Source organism: Mustelus asterias, chromosome 14, assembly GCF_964213995.1.
Source record: "Mustelus asterias chromosome 14, sMusAst1.hap1.1, whole genome shotgun sequence".
NCBI classification, from domain to species: Eukaryota; Metazoa; Chordata; class Chondrichthyes; order Carcharhiniformes; family Triakidae; genus Mustelus; species Mustelus asterias.
The window spans coordinates 21,973,167-21,997,315 of record NC_135814.1 but is presented as its reverse complement, the minus strand read 5'-3'; the positions used below and the strand labels follow the sequence as shown (position 1 = coordinate 21,997,315).

At 40.4% G+C, this 24,149-nt stretch overlaps 1 protein-coding gene across 1 annotated transcript in view; it reads left to right on the top strand.

The window, feature by feature from the left end:
- The window catches only part of LOC144503538 (activin receptor type-2A), a 138,724-nt gene that overhangs the window by 65,851 nt on the left and 48,724 nt on the right, over positions 1–24,149 (top strand). The gene's annotated exons all lie outside the window — the stretch shown is intronic.

Here is a 24,149-nt window from a genome sequence, read left to right as displayed (position 1 = left end):
ACCAAATTTTGAATCTGAATGACCCTATTTAACATTGTGTGAAGTAAAATATAAAAATGTCATCACTATCCTGTGCACAAAATAAAGCATAATTTTAGGGACAGGGGAGGGAGGCAAAGCTGAACTCCTTTCTTGGCTCACCTGCTGTCCATAAAAGTTTTTTAAAATCACATTCACCTTTTTTCAAGGTTTTGTCCACTTGCTTAGCCTGCCTATATGCCATTGCAGATCCTCTAATTTTCCTACCAGTCTTAGTGTAATCTGCAAATTTAGGTACCTTGCCTTCAGCCCCTTCATCCAAGTCATTAGTATGGATTGTAAATAGTTGAGGCTCCAGTACTGACCCATATGACACTTCTAGTTACAGCTTGCCAACCTAAAAAAGACCCATTTATTCCCACTCTTTTTCCTGTTGGCTAACCAATAATTTATCCATGCTAATATATTACTTCCTGCACTGTGTAGTCACATCCTGTGGCACCTTATCAAAGGCTTTTTGGAAATCCAAGTACATTGCATCTCCAGGTTCCTCTTTATCTATGTTGCTTGTTACTTCCTCAAAGAGCTTCAATAAATTAGTTGAACAAGATTTCCCTTTCACAAAGCCATGACTCTTTTTGGTGATAGTGATTTTTTAAGTATCCTGCTCTCACTTCCTTCATAATTTTCTAGTAGTTTCCTGCTTTCTGTCTCTCGCCTTGGAGTAAAGATGTTCCATTTCCAATCTGTTGCCTTCCAGAATCTAAGGAGTTTTGGAAAATTATAACCAATGCCTCTACTATGCTGTCACTTTTTTTAAGACCCTAGGATGCAGGCCATTTGGTACTGGGGACTTGTCAGCCTTTACATCTAATAATTTTCCCAGCACCTTTCCCCAGATGATGCTGATTATTTTAAGTTTCTCCCTCCTTTCCACTTTTTGTTTGTAGTATTTTGGGATTTTTTTCAAGTCTTCTACGGTGAAGACAACTGTTCAATGCTTCTACCATTTCCTTGCTTTCCTTTGTCAATTCCATAGACTCTACAGGACTAACATTAAGTTTAATTATTCTTTTCCCATTTAAGTATCATAGAACCCCTAACTATTTTATTACTAGCTAGCTTTCTTTCATACTCTTTCTTCCTCTTTTTAAAAAAAAATCATTCTTTGTTGATTCTTAAAATCTGACCAATCTACTGACCACCCATTAATGTTTGCAGATTTGTTCAGTGTTTCATTCAGCTTGATACAGCCAAGATGATGCATCTTTCTCTGAGATAAATTTTTGCTGAGCATTATTAAGTATCTTTTTGAAGCTGTTCTACATTTTAACATAGTTTCCAAGTTCACTTTAGCCAACTCTGCCTTTGTACCCTTATAATTTCCTTTAATTAGCTTTAAAATACTGGTCTTAGATCCACACCATCGAATCCATAGAATCCCTATATGCAGAAAGAGGCTATGTGGCTCATCAAGTGCACCGACCTTCCATAAGAACATCCCACCCAGGCCTTCCCCTTGGCTCTATCCCCATAACCCTGCATATTTACTATAGCTAATCCACCTAACCTACACATCTTTTCACACTTATCCCTTTCAAATTGAACATTGGAATTCTATTATGTAATGATTATTCCTTTACCATTAAGTTATTGATTAATCCTGTCACATTGCATATTGCCAAGTCGAGAATAGCCCGCTCTCTGGATGGTTCCAGAAAGTACTGCTCTAAGAAATTATCCCAGATTCACTCTATGAACTCTCTTTCCAGGCTATCTTTGCTGATTTGATCCACCCAATATACATGATTAAAGTCACCCATGACTGCTGCAGTACCTTTTTGTATGCCCCATTTGTTTCTTCCTGTACATTCTGTCCTACCTTGTGACTACTGTTGGGGAGTTTATAAACTACTTGGCTTTCCTATTTTTTTTGCCTTTCTTGTTTCTTATCTCTACCCAGTCTGATTCTGCATCTTAATCTTTTTGAGCTAAGGTAATTTCTCACTGCTGTACAAATGAGACTCTTAATTAACAGGGTCTCACTGCCTTTTCCTAGCTTCTTGGCTTTTTGAAATGTGAAATACCCTTCAATATTCAGGCCCCAGTCCTGTTCCTCTTGCAACCATATCTCTGTAATGGCTATCAAATCATGCATATTTATTGGAAAAATTCAGTAGGTCTGGCAGCATCTATGGAGAGAGAAACAGAGTTAATGTTTTGAGTCCAGTTTAACATTTCCAGGGACTTGAAAAGTGACTTGAAAAAGACTTACCTGGATAGTCACATGAGCAGCCTGGGAATGGAGGGATACAAACGATTGGTCTAGTTGGACCAAGGAGCGGCACAGGCTTGGAGGGCCGAAGGGCCTGTTTCCTGTGCTGTACTGTTCTTTGTTCTTTGAACTCTGTTTCTCTCTCCAGAGATGGTGCCAGACCTGCTAAATTTTCCAGCATTTTTCTGTTATTTCAGATTTCTTTTTGCCATTTTTCCAATTTCTGACCTTATCTGCAGGTGTACACTTGTGTCCTCATTCTGACTATCATTACCCAAGTTGCTCTGTTGCCTTATTGATTCCCTTTGTTTTACCAAGCTGTCTCTTCTCATACGACAGCTTGAGAAGCTGTCCTCTATTTTATTTAAAGTCCTCTCTATCGCCCAAGTTATACAACTCCTTAGAACACAGGTCTCAACATAGTTTAGGTGAAGGTTATCCTATTGGTACACCTTCCACTTTCCCCAGTCCTGCTGCCAGTGCCCCAAGAATCAAAACCCATTTGAATATTTGCAAAATGTATTAATTTGAGAAATCTGAAGTATTTGTTTAGATATTTGCCGTTGCTTATCTACCTTTGTACCTTTGGATCTTGTTTCCCAATCTACTATAGCCAACATGCCCTTCATACTATATAATTAGATTTATTTAATTTCAGTTTCATTTCAATTTTGCTTTCACTTTATTGTCTATACAGAGATTTATTTTAGGTACACTGCTGATTCATTCAAAAAATATATATAGATGAATAATAAATACCTTTGCAATTTTGGCACATATTTACAAAAAATCCATTCTTCTGTTAATCCAACCTAGCTTTTTATTTTAACATTTGCTCTCTGGGGAAGAGAATTTCATAAATTTGTGACTCTCTGAGAACACATTTCTCCTCATCGCTGCCATAAGTGGGAGACTTCTAATTTTTAAACTGTGTGCCCCAGGTCTAGATTTGCCCCCCTGTTCAGGCCCCTGGCATCTTGAGTTTCAACAAGATCACCTCTTATTCTCCAATGCAAGTATATTTTAGTTTTTCTCAGGATGTGGATGCTATTGGCTAGGCCAGAATTTAATGCCCAGCTTTAATTGTAATCAAGAAGGTGGTGAGGTACTGCCTTGAACTGCTGTAGGCAATGTGGTGTAGGTACATCCACACTGCTGTTAGGAAGGGCATTCTAGGATTTTGACCCAGTGCCAAACAGTGAATATAGTTCCAAGTTGTGGTAGTATGTGGCTTGGAAGAGAATTTGAAGATGGCAGTGTTCCCATGCACCTGTGGCCCTTGTCCTTCGAGTTGATAGAGGTTATGGGTTTGGAGAATGGGGTGCTTTTGATTCTCTCCTGTTGGAGATGGTCATTGCCTGGCACTTGTATGGTGCAGATGTTCGCCACTTATTAGCCCAAGCCTGAACGTTGCCCAGACCTTTTTTATTCATTTGAGGAAAGTGGACTTCACTGAATGGGCCAGCATTTATTGCCCTTGAGAAGGTGGTGGTGAACTGCCTTGTTCAATCACTGCAGTCCATGTGGTATGGTAAACCCATCATGCTGTTAGGGAGTTAGTTCTAGGATTTTGACCCATCCTTGCTGCATATAAATGTGAACTGCTTCTTTATCTATATATTTATAAGTAGTTCTGAATACTCTGCAATCATCAGTGAACATCCACACTGCTGACCTTAAAATGGAGGGAAGGTCAATGGTATGGCAGCTGGTTGGGTTTAGGATGCTACCCTGAGGGAATTGTGCAACAAATGTCCTGGAACTGAAATTGTCCTTCCACAACTTCAATCATTATCTTCCTTTTGACTCCCAGTGAGTGGAGAATTTTCCCCCTCCTTCCTATTTTCTTCAATTTTGCTCCTTGATTCCATTCTCAATCAAATGCTGCCTTAATGTCAAGGGTGGTCACTCTCATCTTATCTCTTGAGCTCAGCTCTTTTGTCCATGTTTGAATCAAGGCTAGATTGAAGTAAGGAATCAAATGGTCTTGGCGGAACCCAAACTGAGCATAGTATACAGATTATTACTGTGTAAATACTGCGTGATGGCACTGTTGACAGTACCTTTGTTCATTTTGTTGATGACCAAGAATAGACTGATGGGATGGTATTGTCAGGGTTTGATTTGTCCTGCTTTTTGTGGATTGGATGTACATGGGCAATTTTCCATATTGTCCGATAGATGCCAATGTTGTCGTTGTACTGGAACAGCTTGGCCAATGGCCTGGCTAGTCTGGAGCCTTCAAAGCTACTGCTGGATGTTGATAGGACCCATGACATTTGCAGTATCCGATGCCTTGAGCCGTTTCTTGATCTTACATGGAGTGAACCGAATTGGCTAAAGACCACCATCTGTGACACTGGAGACCTCGGAAAGAGAGTGAGATAGATCATCAACTCGGCACTTCTGGCTGAGTATGGTTGCAAATGCTTCAGCCTTGTCTTTTGTACTGATGTGCTGCACTCTCCTTTCACTTGAGGGTGCAGATAGCCGTGGAGCTGCCCACTGCCTTCTCTTGGTTGTTTAATTGTCCATCATTATTCATCACTAATGTGGCAGAGCTCCAGAGTTTCAATCTGATTTGTTCGTTGTGGGATCGCTTAGCTAAGTCAATTGCATGCTTCTTCTGCTATTTGCGTGCAAATAGCCCTACCTAGTGCTGCTCCTAACACGGTCGCCTGCACTCCTCATTGATTCTCATTGGATCTATACTCCCTGGAGTTTGAGAGAGGAGATCTTATTGAAACAGGCAAGGCCCTGAAAGGGCTTGATAGGGTAGACATTGGGAGGTTTCTTTCCTTAGCAGGGTAATCTAGAACATAGAGGTAGGTGCAGTCTCAGGATAAATCGTTTAGGACTGAGGGCAGGTGAAATGCCTTCACTCAGTGTTGTGAGTCTTCAAATGTTTTGCTGCAGAAGATTGTGGATGCCCCATTTTCAAGATAGACAGAATTTTGCTATCTCAGTGAATTGATTGACATGGGAAAGTGGAGTTAAGGCTGTTGATCAGCCTTCATAGTATTGAATGGTCAATTGCTCCTATTTCTCAATTTCTTTTGTTCTTGTAATCATTGATCTAATGTATGGTTCTGATTCTTCACCAGGACAACGTCTACACTTTCTCCATGGCACTGTATCAATTTCACAAAAATTACTATCTTGACTTTAAAACTAGATGCAAATTGACAGTTTGCATCATTCATGGTGATTTTGGATGTAATCTGATATCATCTTCAGACTCAAACCCAGGAAGTAGGTCAAAACTAATTATACTCCACAAGTTCATGATGTTCTGGTTCGCTTTTTAAAATGACTTAACATTCAAAACTGACTTAAAGCATCTGTACTGTACATCATTATCAATATGATGATCCTTGGGCAGACCCCAGTTCATGGAGGGAGATCTGGTTAGGGACCAATAATGTTTTGCTTCAAGTAGATAAACTTTGAGATTCAAGATAGCTACTAAGTGAATAAAGCCACAAGAATCCTCTGGTTTGGAACAAAGAAAAATAAACTTTACAAGTTCAGAAAGATAAAACAATGCATAATATCTGTCCTGTACGCTAATGTTCTGGGTAAGTACGAGGTACAGGCAAATTGTGGTCGAAAACCCGACACTACAAAATAAATGATAGATACAAACAAAACTAATTTCATGGATTTCTCAACAATCTACCCAGCTGTTTGTGATATTGTGTCAGCTCATCTCACTGAAACATAATCTTTGACACGAGGGTTTCCAATCTCCACCTTTTGAAGATCTTGCCTTGGAATTCTTTCCAAAAGTTGCTCCCACTCGAACAGCTTCAACAATGACCTACCTCTCAGGTTTCGATCTTGTCTTTAGAGATTCTTTTTCCCTGCAATTCCAAATACACTCAAGTTTCACCTTCCATGCACAATCTCAGATCTTCAGCTGTGACAAGCAGAACACCACTGATCCAAAGGATACCTTTGCTCCCATGGTCTGCAGCACACAGTCACCAATTTTTTGGCTGCCTTCTTGGATCTTAAGTGCATCGTTCCTGCCCACTTCACTTAAAGTCTGCTTCCTGGAGCTCATTCTTTTAATTTCAAGCCTATTTCATAGAATTGTAGAATCTACAGTGCAGAAAGAGGCCATTTGGCCCATCGAGTCTGCACCTACAACAATCCCACCCAGGTCCTGTCTCTGTAACCCCACATATTTACCCTCCTAGTCTCCCTGACACTAAGGGGCAATTTATCATGGCCAATCAACCTAACCCGCACATCTTTCAAGTGTGGGAGGAAACCAGAGCACCTGGAGGAAACCCACACAGACACGGGGAGAACATGCAAACTCCACACAGACAGTGACCCGAGGCCAGAATTGAACCTGGGTCCCTGGCACTGTGAGGCAGCAGTGCTAACCACTGTGCCACCATGCTGCCGTGGGACATCCTTTGGGACCTCTCCCTGTCCCTCTTCTGTAATCCTCTTGCTGGGAAGCCTACTTAATGGCACTCTATATCAGGTCATCTGACCGGCATTTTTTGCACTGTTGTTCTTTCTCCTGTGTAAGCGTGCACGGTCCATCCTTGGCCTGAAGAATGTTGAAAGGTAATACTGCATGTGTGCAACCAGTTCTGGTTAGTGCATGTGCAGAAAGTCCGAAGATTATCAGGAATCAGAGTTCCCGATCTCCGAACTGAGGAAGGTGAGTTGAGGTTTCATCACTATAATATTCATGTTGGCAAAATTCCTCTATCCTTTTGCGCACTAGTTAATATGAAGTTGTTGATCTTGAGCAGCCTTCTGTAACCTTCGTGGTAATTTGAGCAGAAGCAGATTTAAGCTTGTCTAGATGTGGTGTGACTGAGACTAACTACCACCATAACTGCGAAGCTTTCGGACATTGTCTAGCCTTATTGATGAAGAATCATTCCCTGCATTCATGGAACTTTGCCTAAGCGTATGACGATGTCTTGAGAACATGAAGATGTTAAAAGGGTTGGAAGGTAGTACATGTTTGTTTTCCTTCTGAGCCAAATGACACCTTTGAGACATTTAAAGTGCTTAATCACGCAAGTTCTTCTAGTGCTCCACTAAGATCCACAAGATGCCAAATTCTGGTTCACTCCATATGAAACATGCAGCTGCTATTTACATGTCTTTTTGATCATTTTATTCCCCGATCAATTTCCTCTCCTCCCATTCTTCAGCAGGTATTGGACGGAAGAGAAATAATTTAGTGGGAGCCAGTTAGCCACCGGTACCTCTACTGAATGATGATTCTTTGCCCTTGAACCGAGAAGCTGAGTTTTGCCAGGCCTGGTCTTTAGTCTCTCTGGATAGCCATACATGTAGTTTCAGCAGAAATTTCCATTGAGAAATTGGAAATAGAAATCAAGGGCATATATTATAATGTTCCTACCTCTGCTCTAAACCGAAAGCCAGCTAACAGTAAAAACTAGCAATTTAATGTTTGATAAAATCATTTGGCAATGCTAACTTTTGTCCACTAAATGGTGCTATTGCATTTAGCAACAAAAGTTGGAATTAACAAGTTTTAATGCAGAAAAAAAAATACTCTAGGGCTTCATGATCACGTCATTGACAAAAATTTCCTTTCTTTCATTACCATTTTTATTACCAGCAAATTTAGTACGTTTTCATTTGATTTGTTTATGAAAATATGATGGCACAAATTAAGCAAGTATAGTTATAAAGTGATGAAATTGTCAGTAATATTGGTTAATTTAAGTACTTCAGGTACATTTCTCTTCACATCTTCTCAAATTTCCTGGATGCCTAAATGTAATTTGAGAAACATCGTGGATATTAAATTTCATTTTTTACTAAATCTCTATCTTTGATTTTGACTCCAGAAGGTGTGTATTTTTAAAATCTCGTTTATAAACTGTTTTTTATCCATCTATCTTTTTTCTTTCTCTGTGCCTCTTTCTATACAAATCTATTTGATTCAGGAAATGGGGCATTCCTTAAAAAAAACCTTCACTCTGTACTTGACAAAGTTATTTTTTGCTTCTTACATAGTTAATCTGCTCACATTTTTCTCTTGTTTAGAACTTCAGTCAGGTGTTTTTGAGATCTACTTGAGCTGGAACATTGACTATCATAAAACTATTGTTTCCTGGAACTTGTATGAGCAGGCACTCTAATCCAGTTGAAAAAATGTTCCTGTGATCACTACAGTGCAATATACTGACTGGTTTGTGGTCCACTGTTTGTCACTAGCATTGCATCATAATGCCAGACCCAGAAATGTAAACTTAGAGTTACCATGTTTTTTAATAGAAATGTTACACTTACTTTTATCACATGATGGTAGATTATTTGGATGAAACAAAATAAATTGAATAGGAACAGTCTTCACAGTGTGTTTCCTCTGCTTTGTGATTGATTCAGCAAGAAATAAAGCACTGTGTTAATGTGAATTACAAATGGGAAGTGTATTGTGCTTAAATACATTTCAAATAAATTATGTTGAACTTTAAAAACCTCCAATTATTGCACAAAAAATAACATGATGGGCTTATCAGTGTTAAGTTCCAGAAATGTCCTTGTAAAACTATAATATAGATCTGGTAATTTTAATGATCATCTGTTGCGTACATTATTAATCTCAGAGCTATTAAATGATTTCATGGGTCAATTGAAACATATAGAAATTATTTTCAATTACTGATAGATATATTAAACTCACATTGAGATATCTGATGTATTTTTAAATGCAATTTTTGAGCATAAAATTATGTTCTGGCTGCAAGAACATGTCAATCAGGGACTGCAAATTGTTGCCCTACTGACTCTCCATTGTGTGATTTGTGCCTTGGGAGAATCACATAATTGTTAAAGTCAGAAGGAGGCCATTTGGCCTGTTGTGTCTGCAGAAGCTCCCCGAATGAGCAATTCACCTAGTGCCATGACTCCATCTTTTCCCCGGAACCATGGTCATTCTTCCTTTTCAAAGAACAGTCAAATTCCCTTTTGAATGCCTCGATTGAACCCACATCCAGCACACTCTCAGGCAGTGCATTCCAGACCCCAGTCACCTGCTGCATGAAAAAGTTTTTCCTCCTGCAGCTTTTGTTTCCTTTGTCAATTACTTTAAATCGGCGCCCTCTCATTCTCAGTCTTTTCACGAGTGAGAACAGTTTCCCCCCTATCTACACTCTCCCCTCATAATTTTGTATATCTCTATCAAATCTTCTCTCTGCCTTTTCTTCTCCAAGAAAAACAGTCTTTAATCTATCATTACAGAAGTTCCTCATATCTGGAACCATTCTTGTGAATCTTTTCTGCACTTTCTCCAATGCCTTCACATTTTTCCTAACGTGTGGTGCCCAGAGCTGGATGCAGTACTCCAACTGAAGCTGAATTAGTGTCTTATACAATTCAATATAACCTGCTTGCTCTTGTACTCTATGCCCACTTTAATAAAGCTTAGGACATTGTCTGCTTTATTAAGTGCCCTCTCAATTGATTTTGCCACCTTCAATGAGTTATGCACATATATATCCAGATCCCTTTGCTCCTGCACTCCGTTTAGAATTGTACCCTTTATTTTTTATTGTCTCCATGTTCTTTCCATCAAAATGAATTACGTAGCTTTTCTTTGCATTCAACTGCATCTTATTTATCTGCCTATTCCACCAACTCATCTATGTGCTCTACACTATCCTTCTAGCACAGTTCACAATGCTTTCAAGTTTCATATCATCCTCAAAATATGAAATTATGCTCTGTACACCAAGGTCTTGGTCATTAATATATAACAGGAAGAGCAAGTGTCCCAATATTGACTCCTTGGGAACTTGACTCCAAACTTTCCTGCAGCCTGAAAAGCATCCATTAACCATTATTGTTTCCTGCCATTCAGCAAATTTCATAGCCACCTTGCTACTTTCTAATTTATTCCATAAGTTATGACTTTGCTCACAAGTCTGTTGTGTGGCACTGTATCAAATGCCATTTGGAATCTTATGTACACAGCAACAGCATTTTCCTCATCAGCAATATCTATTACGTTTTCAAAAAAACTTGAGCAAGTTAGCTAAATATGACTTTTCCTTATAACCTACACTTATCCATGTGACTAATTATATTTTTCGAAGTTTCCTCACCACCCAAGTGAAACTGATTGACCTATAATCACTTACCTATACACTCTTTTTTGAACAAGGGTGCAATATTTGTTTTTCAGTCTTCTGCAATCAGCCCTGTAGGGAGATTGGAAAGTTATGGCCAGTGTCACTGCAATTTTTACTCTCAGAACATAAAAAATAGGTGTATGAGTAGACAATTCAGCCTTTCGAGCCTGCTCTGCCACTCGATAAGATCTCGTCTCGGCCGCAATTCCATTTTCCTACTGTTCTCCGTAACACTTCAACCTATTACTAATTAAAAATATGTCCATCTCCTCAAATTTACTCGTTGTCTCGGCATTCCCGCACACTGGGATATTGAATTCCACAGATTCACAACCTTTTGAGAGAAGTAATTTCTCTTCATTTGTGTTTTATGCTACCCCTGTCATAGAGTCATACAGTGCAAAAAAGGCCCTTTGGCTTATTGAGTCTGCACCAACAATATCTACCACTTTTCTGCACATGTCCCATATCATTGATATTTCTCTTATCATAAAACAATGAAACTTTGTTCTAGATTGTTCCACAAGAGAAAACATCCTCTCTTACACCTACTTTGTCAACCCCCTTCATTAACTTGTATCTCAATTAAATCTTCTCTCGTTTTTCACCCGAAGGAATATGGGCCTTAATTGCTCAATCTCTCTTCATAAGACAAACCTCTTTCACTTCCCTCAGTATCCATGAATGTATCTCACCTGGTCCTGGTGCGTTGGGTATAGACAGCCTATCTAATAATTTCTCCCTGTCGAATTTAAATCCTTCTAGTGTATTATCTCCAGCTTCACCTGGGTAGCATTTTTTCCCTTGGTGAAGACAGTTAAAGTATTCATTTACTATCTCAGCCGTTCTCCCCTGCCTCCATGCATAATTCCCTTTTTGGTCCCTAATTGTCTCTACTACTTTTACAACTCTTATTATTTATGTTCCTATTGCAGACTTTGAGATTTCCTTTTCTGTTAACTTCTAGTCTCTTTTTCATGCTCCTCTTTTCTTCTCTTATTTGCTTTTACACTTCCCCTCTAAACATTCTATATTCAGCCCAGTTCTCAATTGTATTATCCACCTGACATTTGTCAAAAGCACATTTTTAATTCTTCATCTTAATCTCTATCTCTTTTGTCATCTAAGGAGCTCTGGCTTAATTTGCTGTAACTTTTCCTTTCGAGGGAACATACCTTGATTGTGTTCAAACTATCTCCCTTTTTGAAGATGGCCCATTGTTCAGCTATCATTGGTCTTGCCAACCCCTTAAATCCAATTTATTTAACCCAGATCTGTTATTACCCCAATGAATTTGGCTTTTCCCTCAATTAATTACTCTTACTCTAGATTGTTGTTTGTCCTTTTTCACAGGCAGCCTAAACCTTATGATACAGTGACCGTTGTCCTCTAAATGTTCACCCACTGATGCTTGACTCACTTTGTCCACCTCATTTCCAAGAGCAATTCCAGCAGTGCCTTTTGTTAGATTGGAAATATACAGCTATAGAATATTTCTCCTTCTTTCCCCTTTATACTGCCACCTTTCCCGTCTATATTGGGTTAATATTTTTTACTACTCTATAATTCTTCCTCTACATCTTTTCAACTTGTTGATGGACTGTAGACTATGCAGAGCAAGGTAAATACACCTTTATTGTTCCTTGGCTCTAGCCGAATATGTTCTCTCCTTGACACCTCTGGACTATCCTCTCTCTACAGCATAGGACTGCCTCTTTAATCATTCTATACACTCTGCCAGTATTCCTCCTTGATAATTCCTTCTGGTACCCACACCCCTGTCAACTTAGTTTAAACCCTCCACAATAGAATAAGTCAGGAGAGTGATGGAACGTTCTCCACTTGCCTGGATGAATGCAGCTCCAACAGCACTTGAAGCTTGACACTATCCAGTACAAAGTAGCCTGTTTGGTCCCGATTCACCTCCTTAAAAAAACATGTACTCCCTCCACCTCTGGCACACAATGGTAGCAGTGCATCTACGAGATGCATTGCGGCAACCCACCAAGGCTTCTTTGACATCACCTTGATACCACCTTGAAGAACAAGGGCAGCAGATACATGGTAACACCACTGCAACTTGCCTTCCCAGCCACACACCATCCTAACTTAGAACCATGTCACTGTACCTTCATGGTTGCTGGGTCAAAATCCTGGAACTCCCTTACAAACAGCACTCTGGATGTACCCACCCCACATGGACTGCAGTGGTTCAAGAAGATAGCTCCTTCTTGAGGGTAGTTGGGGGTAGACAATGTGAATGCTGGCCTTGTCAATGATGCCCACATCTTGTGAGAGAATAATTTAAACAAAATCTGTGGGCTTTCATTGAGATGTTGTAAATACGCCATTTTTCAATTAAAAAAATGTATAAATCAATTTGTGTTTAAAATGAATCAAGATTCCTATTTAGTGCATGACTTTGGGATCGTTTATTCACAGCATTAATTTTATTTGCTTTGTTTTAACTAATTCCATATCTTCAAGCTGAATTTGTTCTGATGTGGGATTAATTGGTTACGTAAAATAACTTAACCAGAGGTTCCCGGTGTGCTACTTGTCAATCTGCCTTACATCACCTTTCCCCCTCCCAATAACAAAACTCCCATCTCTCATATATCACTCTGCTCTGAGGATAAAATGATACTACACACAATTGTTTTAAACTGCTAGACTTGACTTGGTATTCTCATCTTTCTCCCTCCCCTACTTCTTGGGTGTTTCAAGGACTTGGATTTTCTTTTGAAGGTATATAAAATCATCTTATAAATACTTGATTGTTTTTCTAATGAGCAATTTGAAAGCTGCCTTATGGCCAAAAATATGCTTTCATGTTTCAATAATCTTGCAGTAATGTGTGCTATGTAAATAGCCATTACTATTTTGAATTGTTTAAATTTAGCTGTTTAGCTCAGTTAGTTAAGAGGCTGAAATAATGCATGGATATTTATGCAGTTCAGACCAGATGTCTTTGCAAGTAATAAAAACAGAAAATACTGAAAAAACTCTAAGGGTCTAGCAGCATCTGTGGAGAGAGAAACAGAATTAATGGGTGGGATTTTACGGCCTCACTCATCCCAAAACTGTAAAATCCCGCCTGAGGTCAACGGACCTTCCAATGCTCCGCCCCTTTCCCACTCTAATTCCTGAGTGGACGGGGTGGTAAAATTCCGAATGTTTCAAATCTTTACAAATCTTCAGTCATATGGACTCGAAGTGTTAGCTCTGTTTCTTTCCACAGATGCTGCCAGACCTGAGTACTTCTAGGCATTTTCGTTTTTATTTCCGATCTCTACCATTCGCAGTATTTTGCTTTCAATTTAGTCTTTATAAGTAAACTAGACGCACAATTTACAGAGTATAATGGACCTTGTGACAGCATAATTTTTCCAAGACAAGATCTGCACTATTATGAGATTCTTCTGTCACTTTGCTGAGGAAAGGACAGGCTCCATTAAAATGGTCTCTAAGTTTGAATTGTTAGGATTTGGATTTAAGTCTTTCAGAACTGGAATTAGTAGATTGTATTTAAACTGCATTTAAGTTTGAGTTTTAAAAACTGTAACTTTCAATCTTGAAACTTGTTTGCAACATCATGTATGAGTTTGTGTTGGTGCCATGTCAGGTATACAAGCCATACTTCCGGACAACAGTTCCTCTGGCTGTTTGTAATAGGCAGAGTGTAGACTGCACTCAACCAGCACGTGCTTGCAAAATCCAAAACAAAATGCGTACTGTTAGATTGGGCAGCACTTGTTGAACAATCTTGATGCACTAATAACTACATTAACAACCAATTTAAATGCATCAGTCGAGTTCATAACATGATTCATTTACACTTGCTAAATGTGACATACATTCATACACAGTTCTCTCTGCAAACAAAAGGAATATATCCAACCTGGAAACACGGGGAGACAAGAACATCCTGTTGCTTTGCCTATTGCAGCACCTCAGCCAATCGGAGTCAACTTGCCAACCAATCAGCACCCCTTTTCTCCTGTAGTATAAATTGTTGTGAATGTTTGAAATTTGGCCTGATGAGTTCAAGACAGCTTTCAGCAATAAACATTTGCCTTAAACATTAATGTTGCTGCCATGAATAAAGATATTAGGTAAAGTGCAGGTGTTAATGCATAGAAGTTTCCAGGCCAGCGGTGGGCAACCTAGTCTAATCAGTGGGCTGCATGAGTGGTCCTCATCCTTCATCTTGGTGGGCTGCAAGATTGAAATCAGGGTTGCTCACAAACCCCAATGAATCAGATTGACTACATTTAATATACATTGAATATTTCATAATGAGTTGCAGAAAATGCTTTATCAATTATATCTTAATAGAACTATCAACTTCAAATGGTAAAAACAAAATAAATATTTCCGCATTGACTGAGAGTCATGTGCTCCCTCTGCATCCAAAATTGTGTGCAATCAGCAAGTATCTTCATTTGCCCATGTATTGCGTGCATATCACTTCAGTGATACCGGCAAGACAAAAAAACCACATGGATGGGAAATTAGCAGAATGTGGCAATGCTATGCATGGGCAACGGCCAACAAAATGTCTCGTGGACTGCAGGTTGCTCACCACTGTTCTAGGTTGTACTGTCATCTGTTGGGGAGTCGGTTACCTCAGTTGACTGGACGGCTAGTTTGTGATGCAGAGCGATGCCAACAGCGCAAATTCAATTCCAGTACCAGCTGAATTAAGTCGTGAAGGCCTGCCTTCTCAACCTTGTCCCTCACCTGAGGTATGATGATCCTCAGGTTAAATCACCACGAGTCCCAAATGACCTGGGACTATGGCGACATTGCTTTTACCTTTATTGTCATCTGAGCATATATCCATGTGTTGAAATTGATTCTTTGTGACCAGTTTTATTTTAGGCCAAAAGTCATGGGTTAGCTTTTGTACAAGTATTTATGGTATAAAGTGAAAACTTTAATTAATGGTTGCAGTTGCACATGCTGTGCTTTGGAACGTTATGCATTTTAACTGTAGGGAAATTTTCTGGGATTGTTGCCAATCTGTATGTTTGGCTCCGTCCCAGTGGGGATTTCTGGAAGGAAGTTGAAGCAGTTTTGATTCAGGGACAGTAAACCACAAGTCAGACATTAGACAACAGCAGCCATACAAGTTGAATCTATATGAATTCACCTTACATTCAGCTCTTTAATCCTATCTAATAGACTTATAAAGCTCATACCTGATTAATACTGTCCTTGGAATTCTACTGAAATATTCTTAAAACCAAATTTTGTGGTGAGGACTTTGGATTTTAAGTTTTGATCAAATTAATTAATAAATAACCCATAATTTCTCCGGTTTGGAGCATGATTGAAATTTGAATGCATGTAGATGCAAATAATTTGATCTATAAAGTTTGCCCATTTCACCTGAAAATGTGCTGTAAATTTGGTCAGAGCTAAAGTGTTCCCAACATTGACGTGATGAAGCTGTGGAACTATCCAGTATTTTATGACCTGTACTGACTCTCAGAATATATCATAGAATCATAGAAACCTTACAGTGCAGAAAGAGGCCATTGGGCCCATTGAGTCTGCACCGTCCACAATCCCACCCAGGCCCTACCCCCACATCCCCACATATTTACCCACTAATCCCTCTAACCTACGCATCTCAGGACACTAAGGGGTAATTTGAGCATGGCCAATTGACCTAACCCGCACATCTTTGGACTGTGGGAGGAAACTGGAGCACCCGGAGGAAACCCACGCAGACACGAGGAGAATGTGCAAACTCCACACAGACAGTGACCCGAGCCGGGAATCGAACCCAGGTCCCTGGAGCTGTGAAGCAGCAGTGCTAACCACTGTGCTACCGTGCCGCCCATTGGCCTCTTTCTGCACTGTAGGGTTTCTATGATTCTATGATATATTCTGAGAGTCAGTACAGGTCATAATATCTGCTGATTGCTACTATTGGCAGTTGATATGTTGCCTACAGGGCATTTAAACAAGATTTTTCTTGTCTGATAAAATGGCATAGCTACATAAACTTGAACAACATTTACGAAACATACTACCTATGAGTCTGAGTTTTAGATTGGTTTTAAAATTTGATTTAAATACGAAAGTTTTATATCAGCAATATTCAATTTATGAATAGAGACATTTTAAAATAGCAAAAGAAAATGACCTTCATTGAGCAAGCACCCTAGTTTGTGTATAAAAAGAGCGTACACATTTGACAACACAACACTTTGCTGCAGGAGAAAATATTATTTATTGATCATATTGGGTTCTAATTGTCAATGTTTATCATAAAACTATAATTTTAAAAAAAAGTACTCTAGGTTCTTTCAGTCTGGTTCAGTTAGTATGGGAGCAATCTTACCGGCTTGCTGCGGTGATCAACTGTTGCAGCGAGCTGGTAAGACTGTATGCAAGTCCAAGGTCCCACGAACTGGTTTGGCAACGCACGCAATCTTCTCAGCCGTGTTTTGCTGCCAAAATCGGTTTTGCTGCCAAAATCGGCCTTGCACCCAAAAAGGGCACAGTTTCTGCAGTCATGGTGCCAGTACCCCAGGAAGTGGAACCCACTTCTCCCACAGCTGTCTTTGAGTCACATGTTCATCTCTATGATTTACTGTACCCTATGTCAAATTGCTTATGGCACAGATAATCCAGAGATTATTACCTTTGAGGTTCTACTTTAAAAAAATTTAATACCTAGCTCCTTATACTCCAAATTCTACCCATGTTGCTGGTACCTACATGGACCATCCAGCCCTGAACAATGTGTCCCAATTCTGACCCCCTGGCACTGGGCAGACCACACAGCTGCCTGGACTCTTGCTGTTTGCTGCAGAGAATATGTCAATTTCCCTCACTAAACTGCCCTTACTCTCACTACATTTTTTTTTGTTCCTCTGCTTGAATGGCTTCCTGTACCAGGGTGCCATGGTCAGTTTGCTCATCAACCCTGCAGCCTCCAGTCACGTCCAAACAAGCTAAGAAAACTTCAAACCTATTGGGCAATTGTAAAGGCTGAGGCTCCTGCACACAATCTCTCTGGGTCACCTTAACCTGCCTCACTTGCAATAACAACCTTCTGTCCCTCATCACTGACTAAATCAGAAGCCCTACCCTAAGTGATGGGACTGCCTCCTGGTACAAAGCATCCAGGTAACTTTCCCCCTCCCTGATGTGTCAGTGTCTGCAGCTCAGCCTCCAAATCATTGACTGACCTGGAGCTCCTTGAGCTGCAAACACTTACTGTAGACATGTTTGTCCTGGATCACTCTGGGACCCAGGAGTTCCCACATGCTGCAGCCTTGACACTTTACATGTCCTGCCATCCTTAATGTGTTTTAATTAATTACTTGTATTATTCACTTTTTAAGTTCCTTTTTTATGTATTTTAACTTTACTGTCAGATAGTATACTATTTCAAACCTTTGGACTGGAACAGATCTTAACCAGTTATCAGACACTCACCAAATAACTAGCGTCTTTCCCTGTAGTAGAGTGAGAACCATGAGAACACATGGTGAAAAAGGTAGAAAAAGCAAAAAAAAAGAACACCACCACCTCACCAAACTCCCAGGTAAGCACTCGGTTCCAAAGCTGATGGCCTTAATTGCACTAAGAACTCAATTTATAGTAAATGAAACTGAAACTGGAGAAACCAGATTCATCCAGTTAGCTAATTAGCCACTCGGCTCTCAGTAGAGTATTTTTACCCTGCTCGAGGAAGGAAAAAAACTTTGTCTACTTACATAGTACTTTCCAGTTACTGCTAATTACAGACCAAGTAGATTTTTCAAGGATAATAACATTTAAAACTTTCCCCACTCACCAAACTTCAAGATATGCACTCAGTTCCAAATCTGCACTGGATCATGGTCCAGTGGGCAGTAGGAGGTTATGACAAAAAGTTGGGGTTTTACCCATTGCAAGATAGAGTTTGGTTTGCTGAACAACAGCTAGTTGAACAGCAATATTAGGGCTGGACCTGGGAGAATGGAGTGCTTGTTGCAAGTTCCATGGGGTTAGTTTGGGAGGGTAGGTTAGAGTGAATGAATGGAGCAGAGAAATTGAGATGGCTGTTATCACTCCAGCAGTTCCCAATGAAAAGATCTAGAGAGGGGAAGAGGTCAGAGGAAGTGTCCAGAAGGAATGGGAACCCTGACGATTTCTGGACAAATGAGTGGGCACGGAGACAACGTGTAAAAAAAAAAAATCAAATACACTGAGGTGTCGACATTTAAAAAAGTTAGGCCGTTAGGGGTCAGAGGGAATAGTGCAAACACAGCAAGGGTGAGATTGGAAGGAAGGTTGGGGACAGAGGAACAAAAAGGGAAAATGGATCTGGAAGGGTGTTGGTGTCCAAGAGTTATTGAAGCTTGCAATCCTTGACACCTAAAAGGACGAGAGAAGTTTTGTTAAAGCGCGAGATGAGGCAAAGGATGAAATGGAATAGTGTGCTAGGGCAGCTTTGTGATAGTGATTTGATGTTACTGAAGAGGAAGATTGGCCGCAACATGTAATAGTGTATGACGCTCTGAGTGTGTTTAGAGAAGTAGTTCCAGGAATGCTGAATATTTTGGATATGTATCACGCACCCCGGACATTCTCTCTTCCTCCACCTTCTGTCGGGAAAAAGATACAAAAGTCTGAGGTCACATACCAATCGACGCAAGACCAGCTTCTTCCCGGCTGCTGTCAGACTTCTGAATGGACTTGCCTTGCATCAAGTTGATCTTTCTCTATACCCTAGCTATGACTGTAACACATTCTGCACACTCTCGTTTCCTTCTCTATGAACGGTATGCTTTGTCTGTATAGTGCGCAATAAACAGTACTTTTCACTGTATGTTAATACATGTGACAATAAATCAATCAAATATATCTATGATCATGAGTGGATGCAAAACAACATGGAAGGGTGGAATTTCACTTGGAACCTACATGGAGACAGTTGCTGAAGAAAGAGATGTGGCTATTTAAGTGAGTTTTGTTAGCCACCTGATCAAACATATAAAGGGAATTGGAAAGCATTGAAGATGAACAAGGTAAAAGAGACAAACACCAATCCCATCAGAGAGCTGAACAGAAGTTTTTTTCCCCCCCCAAGATGAGCATTCCTGGAAGAAAAGTAGTAGTGAATTAAATACTAATACAGAAGACACTGCAGAAACTGAAAATTTGAAATAAAAACAGAATATGTTGGAATTACTTAGATCAGGCAGCACCTGTGGAGAAAGGACCTTTCATCAGAACTGGAAAAAAGGTGGAGATGTACTGGATTTTAAGCAAGAGGCAGAGAAAGTTGTTTCGTTTTTAATTTACTATATCTGAATTGCCTTGTGGCCAATGGCTAACATGAAGTACAGAGCAGCTCTGACTTGCCAACAAATTAACTTTCTAAGCATACTTCCATGTCCACAATACTACCTATTATTGTATACCTTCTGATGTGAAAAGTAGAATTCTTCATTGTACAAATATTCTGAATTATTGTGCAATGTTTATGGGTCCTTTTGTAGTGGTGGTCACCATAAGATAGAGGATAGATTGTTCAACGAACACAGGAATTACTGCATGCTATGCCCAATGGATTATTATGCTCAACTGCCCTTTTTAAGGCCTCAAGGTCCTGAGGTAAGCTTGAGGTCAATTCTCCTATAGGTACTTGCTGGTTAATCAACATGTGCAATACATGCTTTTTGCAATTAATTGTAGAAACTGGATAATTGTCTTCCATGTTTGTTTTGTAGGGCACCAAATAACTTTTTAATATAGCACATAATCATTTATACATTTTTAGACCCTTTTACTCTGGTTTTAATTTTAGAGCATAATTTGTCAGGAGATACTGGATAGGTGCAGGAAATATAGGGTTGTTGTAGTGGGAGACTTCAATTTCCCTGGTATAGACTGGAAATCGCTGAGGGCAGGGACTCTGGATGGGGAGGAATTTGTAAAATGTGTACGGGAGGGTTCGTTGGAACAATATGTGGACAGCCCAACTAGAGAGGGGGCTATACTGGACCTGGTACTGGGGAATGAGCCCGGTCAGGTCTTCAAAGTTTTGGTTGGGGAACATGTGGCAAATAGTGACCACAATTCTGTTAGCTTTAGGATAGTGATGGAAAAGGATGAGTGGTGTCCCAAGGGTAAGGTGTTGGATTGGGGGAAGGCTAACTTTATTGGGATCAGGCAGAAATTGGCAGCTCTTGATTGGGAGAGGCTGTTTGAGGGTAAATCCACATCTGGTATGTGGCAGTCTTTTAAGGAACGGTTGTTAGGGCTACAGGACAAGCATGTGCCTGTAAAAAAGAAGGATAGGAAGGGTAGGATTCGAGAACCGTGGATAACCAGGGAAATTGAGGGACTGGTCAAAAGGAAAAGAGAGGCGTATGTTAGGTCCAAGCAGCTAAAAACGGAGGGAGCTCTGGAGGAGTACAATGAAAGTAGGAAAATACTCAAACGGGGAATTAGAAGAGCAAAAAGGGGTCACGAAATGTTCTTGGCAGACAGGATTAAGGAGAATCCCAAGGCATTTTATTCATACGTTAGGAACAAAAGGGTTGTTAGGGAAAAAATCGGACCTCTCAGGGACAAAAGTGGGGACTTATTCTTGGAGCCCAAAGAAGTAGGGGAGATCCTAAATGAATACTTTGCATCGGTATTCACAAAGGAGAGGGATGTGTTAACTGGGAGTGTCTCTGAGGGGAGTGTTGAACCGTTGGAGAAAATCTCCATTACGAAGGAGGAAGTGTTAGGTTTGTTAGAGAATATAAAGACTGACAAATCCCCAGGGCCTGATGGAATCTATCCAAGGCTGCTCAGGGAGACGAGAGGTGAAATCGTTGGGCCTCTGACGCAAATCTTTGTCTCGTCACTGGACACAGGTGAGGTCCCTGAGGATTGGAGGATAGTCAATGTGGTCCCGTTATTTAAGAAGGGTAGGAAGGATAACCCGGGTAATTATAGGCCGGTGAGCTTGACGTCCGTGGTGGGGAAGTTGTTGGAGAAGATTCTTAGAGATAGGATGTATGCGCATTTAGAAAGGAATAAACTCATTAACGATAGTCAACACGGTTTTGTGAGAGGGAGGTCATGCCTCACTAACCTGGTGGTGTTTTTTGAAGAAGTGACCAAAATGGTTGACGAAGGAAGGGCCGTGGATGTTGTCTATATGGACTTTAGTAAAGCGTTTGACAAAGTCCCTCATGGTAGGCTAGTGAAAAAGGTTGGATCCCATGGGATAAAGGGGGAGGTGGCTAGATGGGTGGAGAACTGGCTTGGTCATAGAAGACAGAGGGTGGTAGTGGAAGGGTCTTTTTCCGGCTGGAGGCCTGTGACTAGTGGTGTACCGCAGGGCTCTGTATTGGGGCCTCTGCTGTTTGTGATTTATATAAATGATCTGGAAGAAGGAGTAACTGGGGTGATCAGTAAGTTTGCGGACGACACAAAACTGGCAGGACTTGCAGATAGTGAGGAACATTGTCAGAGGCTACAGAAGGATATAGATAGGCTGGAAATTTGGGCAAGGAAATGGCAGATGGAGTTCAATCCTGATAAATGCGAAGTGATGCATTTTGGTGGGAATAATGTAGGGAGGAGCTACATGATAAATGGAAGAACCATAAAGGGTGTAGAGACGCAGAGGGACCTGGGTGTGCAAGTCCACAGATCTTTGAAGGTGACGTCGCAGGTGGAGAAGGTGGTGAAGAAGGCATATGGCATGCTTGCCTTTATAGGACGGGGCATAGAGTATAAGAGTTGGGGTCTGATGTTGCAGATGTATAGAATGTTGGTTCGGCCGCATTTGGAATACTGCGTCCAGTTCTGGTCGCCACACTACCAGAAGGACGTGGAGGCTTTGGAGAGAGTACAGAGGAGGTTTACCAGGATGTTGCCTGGTATGGAGGGGCTTGGTTATGAGGAGAGATTGGGGAAACTGGGGTTGTTCTCCTTGGAAAGACGGAGGATGAGGGGAGACTTAATAGAGGTGTATAAAATTATGAAAGGCATAGATAGGGTGAACGGTGGAAAGCTTTTCCCCGGGTCGGTGGTGACGTTCACGAGGGGTCATAGGTTCAAGGTGAAGGGGGGGAGGTTTAACACAGATATCAGAAGGACATATTTCACACAGAGGGTCGTGGGGGCCTGGAATGTGTTGCCGGGCAAGGTGATGGAGGCGGACACACTGGGAACGTTTAAGACTTATCTAGACAGCTATATGAACGGAGTGGGAATGGAGGGATACAAAAGAGTGGTCTAGTTTGGACCAGGGAGCGGCGCGGGCTAATTGTTCCTTGTTTCTCGTTTCAAGGCTTCATTCTATGATCATCTTGCTGGTGCCAGTACAGAGCAAGACTGCGGATAGTTGGGAACCTGTCTCGGGGGCAGGGAATTCATATGGTGTTCGTGGAAGTGGAAATGACTAGGGTTGGGAAGCATTTTCCGATCAGGGCCATTGTGATCTCCTGGACTCGTTTCGATCGCCTCAGGGGTCGGAGAGGAATTTCCCAGATTTTTTTCCCCATATTGGCCCTGGGGTTTTTCACTCTGGGTTTTCGCCTCTCCCTGGAGATCACATGGTCTGGAATGGGGGGGTGGGGGTGAGTTAATAGGTTGTAATGAACAAAGCATCGTAGCTGTGAGGGACAGCTCGGTGGATAGGATATTGGTATGTAGATAGGCTGGAAAATTGGGCGGGGATCCTGGATTCAGGATTCAATCCTGGACCGGGGAGCGGCGCGGGCTTGGAGGGCCGAAGGGCCTGTTCCTGTGCTGTATTGTTCTTTGTTCTTTGTTCTTGATTATAGTATATTTGTATGGATTAATATCATGAAAAATTATCATATGCAAAAGTAGAATTTGTGTGGAAAAAGTATTGACTTGTTAATTGTTTTGTCTTGGTCTGTAACAGAAAAAAACTTGTAGCCAAAAATCATTCATGATACAAAGTATTTAAGTATTAATATTTTCACTGAAATTTGAAATCTCCTTCAAGAGCCCAGGATCTTTATTGGAAAGTGAAAAATATGCTTTATTATTTTTTGAATTGATGTTCCAGTGATATGATTCGCAATTTTGGTTTCCTCCATTTGTACCCTTTTGTTATTTTATTTAATTTATCCTATCAGCTGATTTCTCTACATGATTCTTGACCAAAGTAATAGATTAAGGCCTGGATTTCGTGATTGGTATCAAGGGTGTTCATCTCTGACCTTGAAGAAAGCCCCACAGAGATCTAGTGGTCTCAAGTGAGAATTTTAGCGCTCTCAACAAGCAATTAATAGGAATTTTTAATATAGAGCTACAGTGATGTCATCAAGCAGCCAATCATGTTAAATAATTCACACAGACAACCAAATAAAAATGAAAAGCACTCAAACCAAATCACTTCTTAAATTTTCATGGAGCAAAATGATCGTGACATAGCTGGTGAGGTGACAATAGAAGCCGAAATTTTACGAAAACACTCATTAAAAGAATTATTGAAAATGTATTTTTTTTTACAAATCCAGGAATTAATCATGGAGATATTTAACCACTTACAAAGATGGGTAATTCATAGTGGAATTGATCTCCTCTGACTGAAAGACTGTTGCATTTTAGATGCTCTGTAAATATGGATCCTTTTCATACAAGATTGCAGAGTTGACGTCCTGTGGTCACGACAGTCAACTTTTATATACATGAACTGGAGTACTTTGTTTTGTATTTACTTGACTTCCTTGTAATTTCATATTTGTGATGATGAATCAGCATAATTTTCA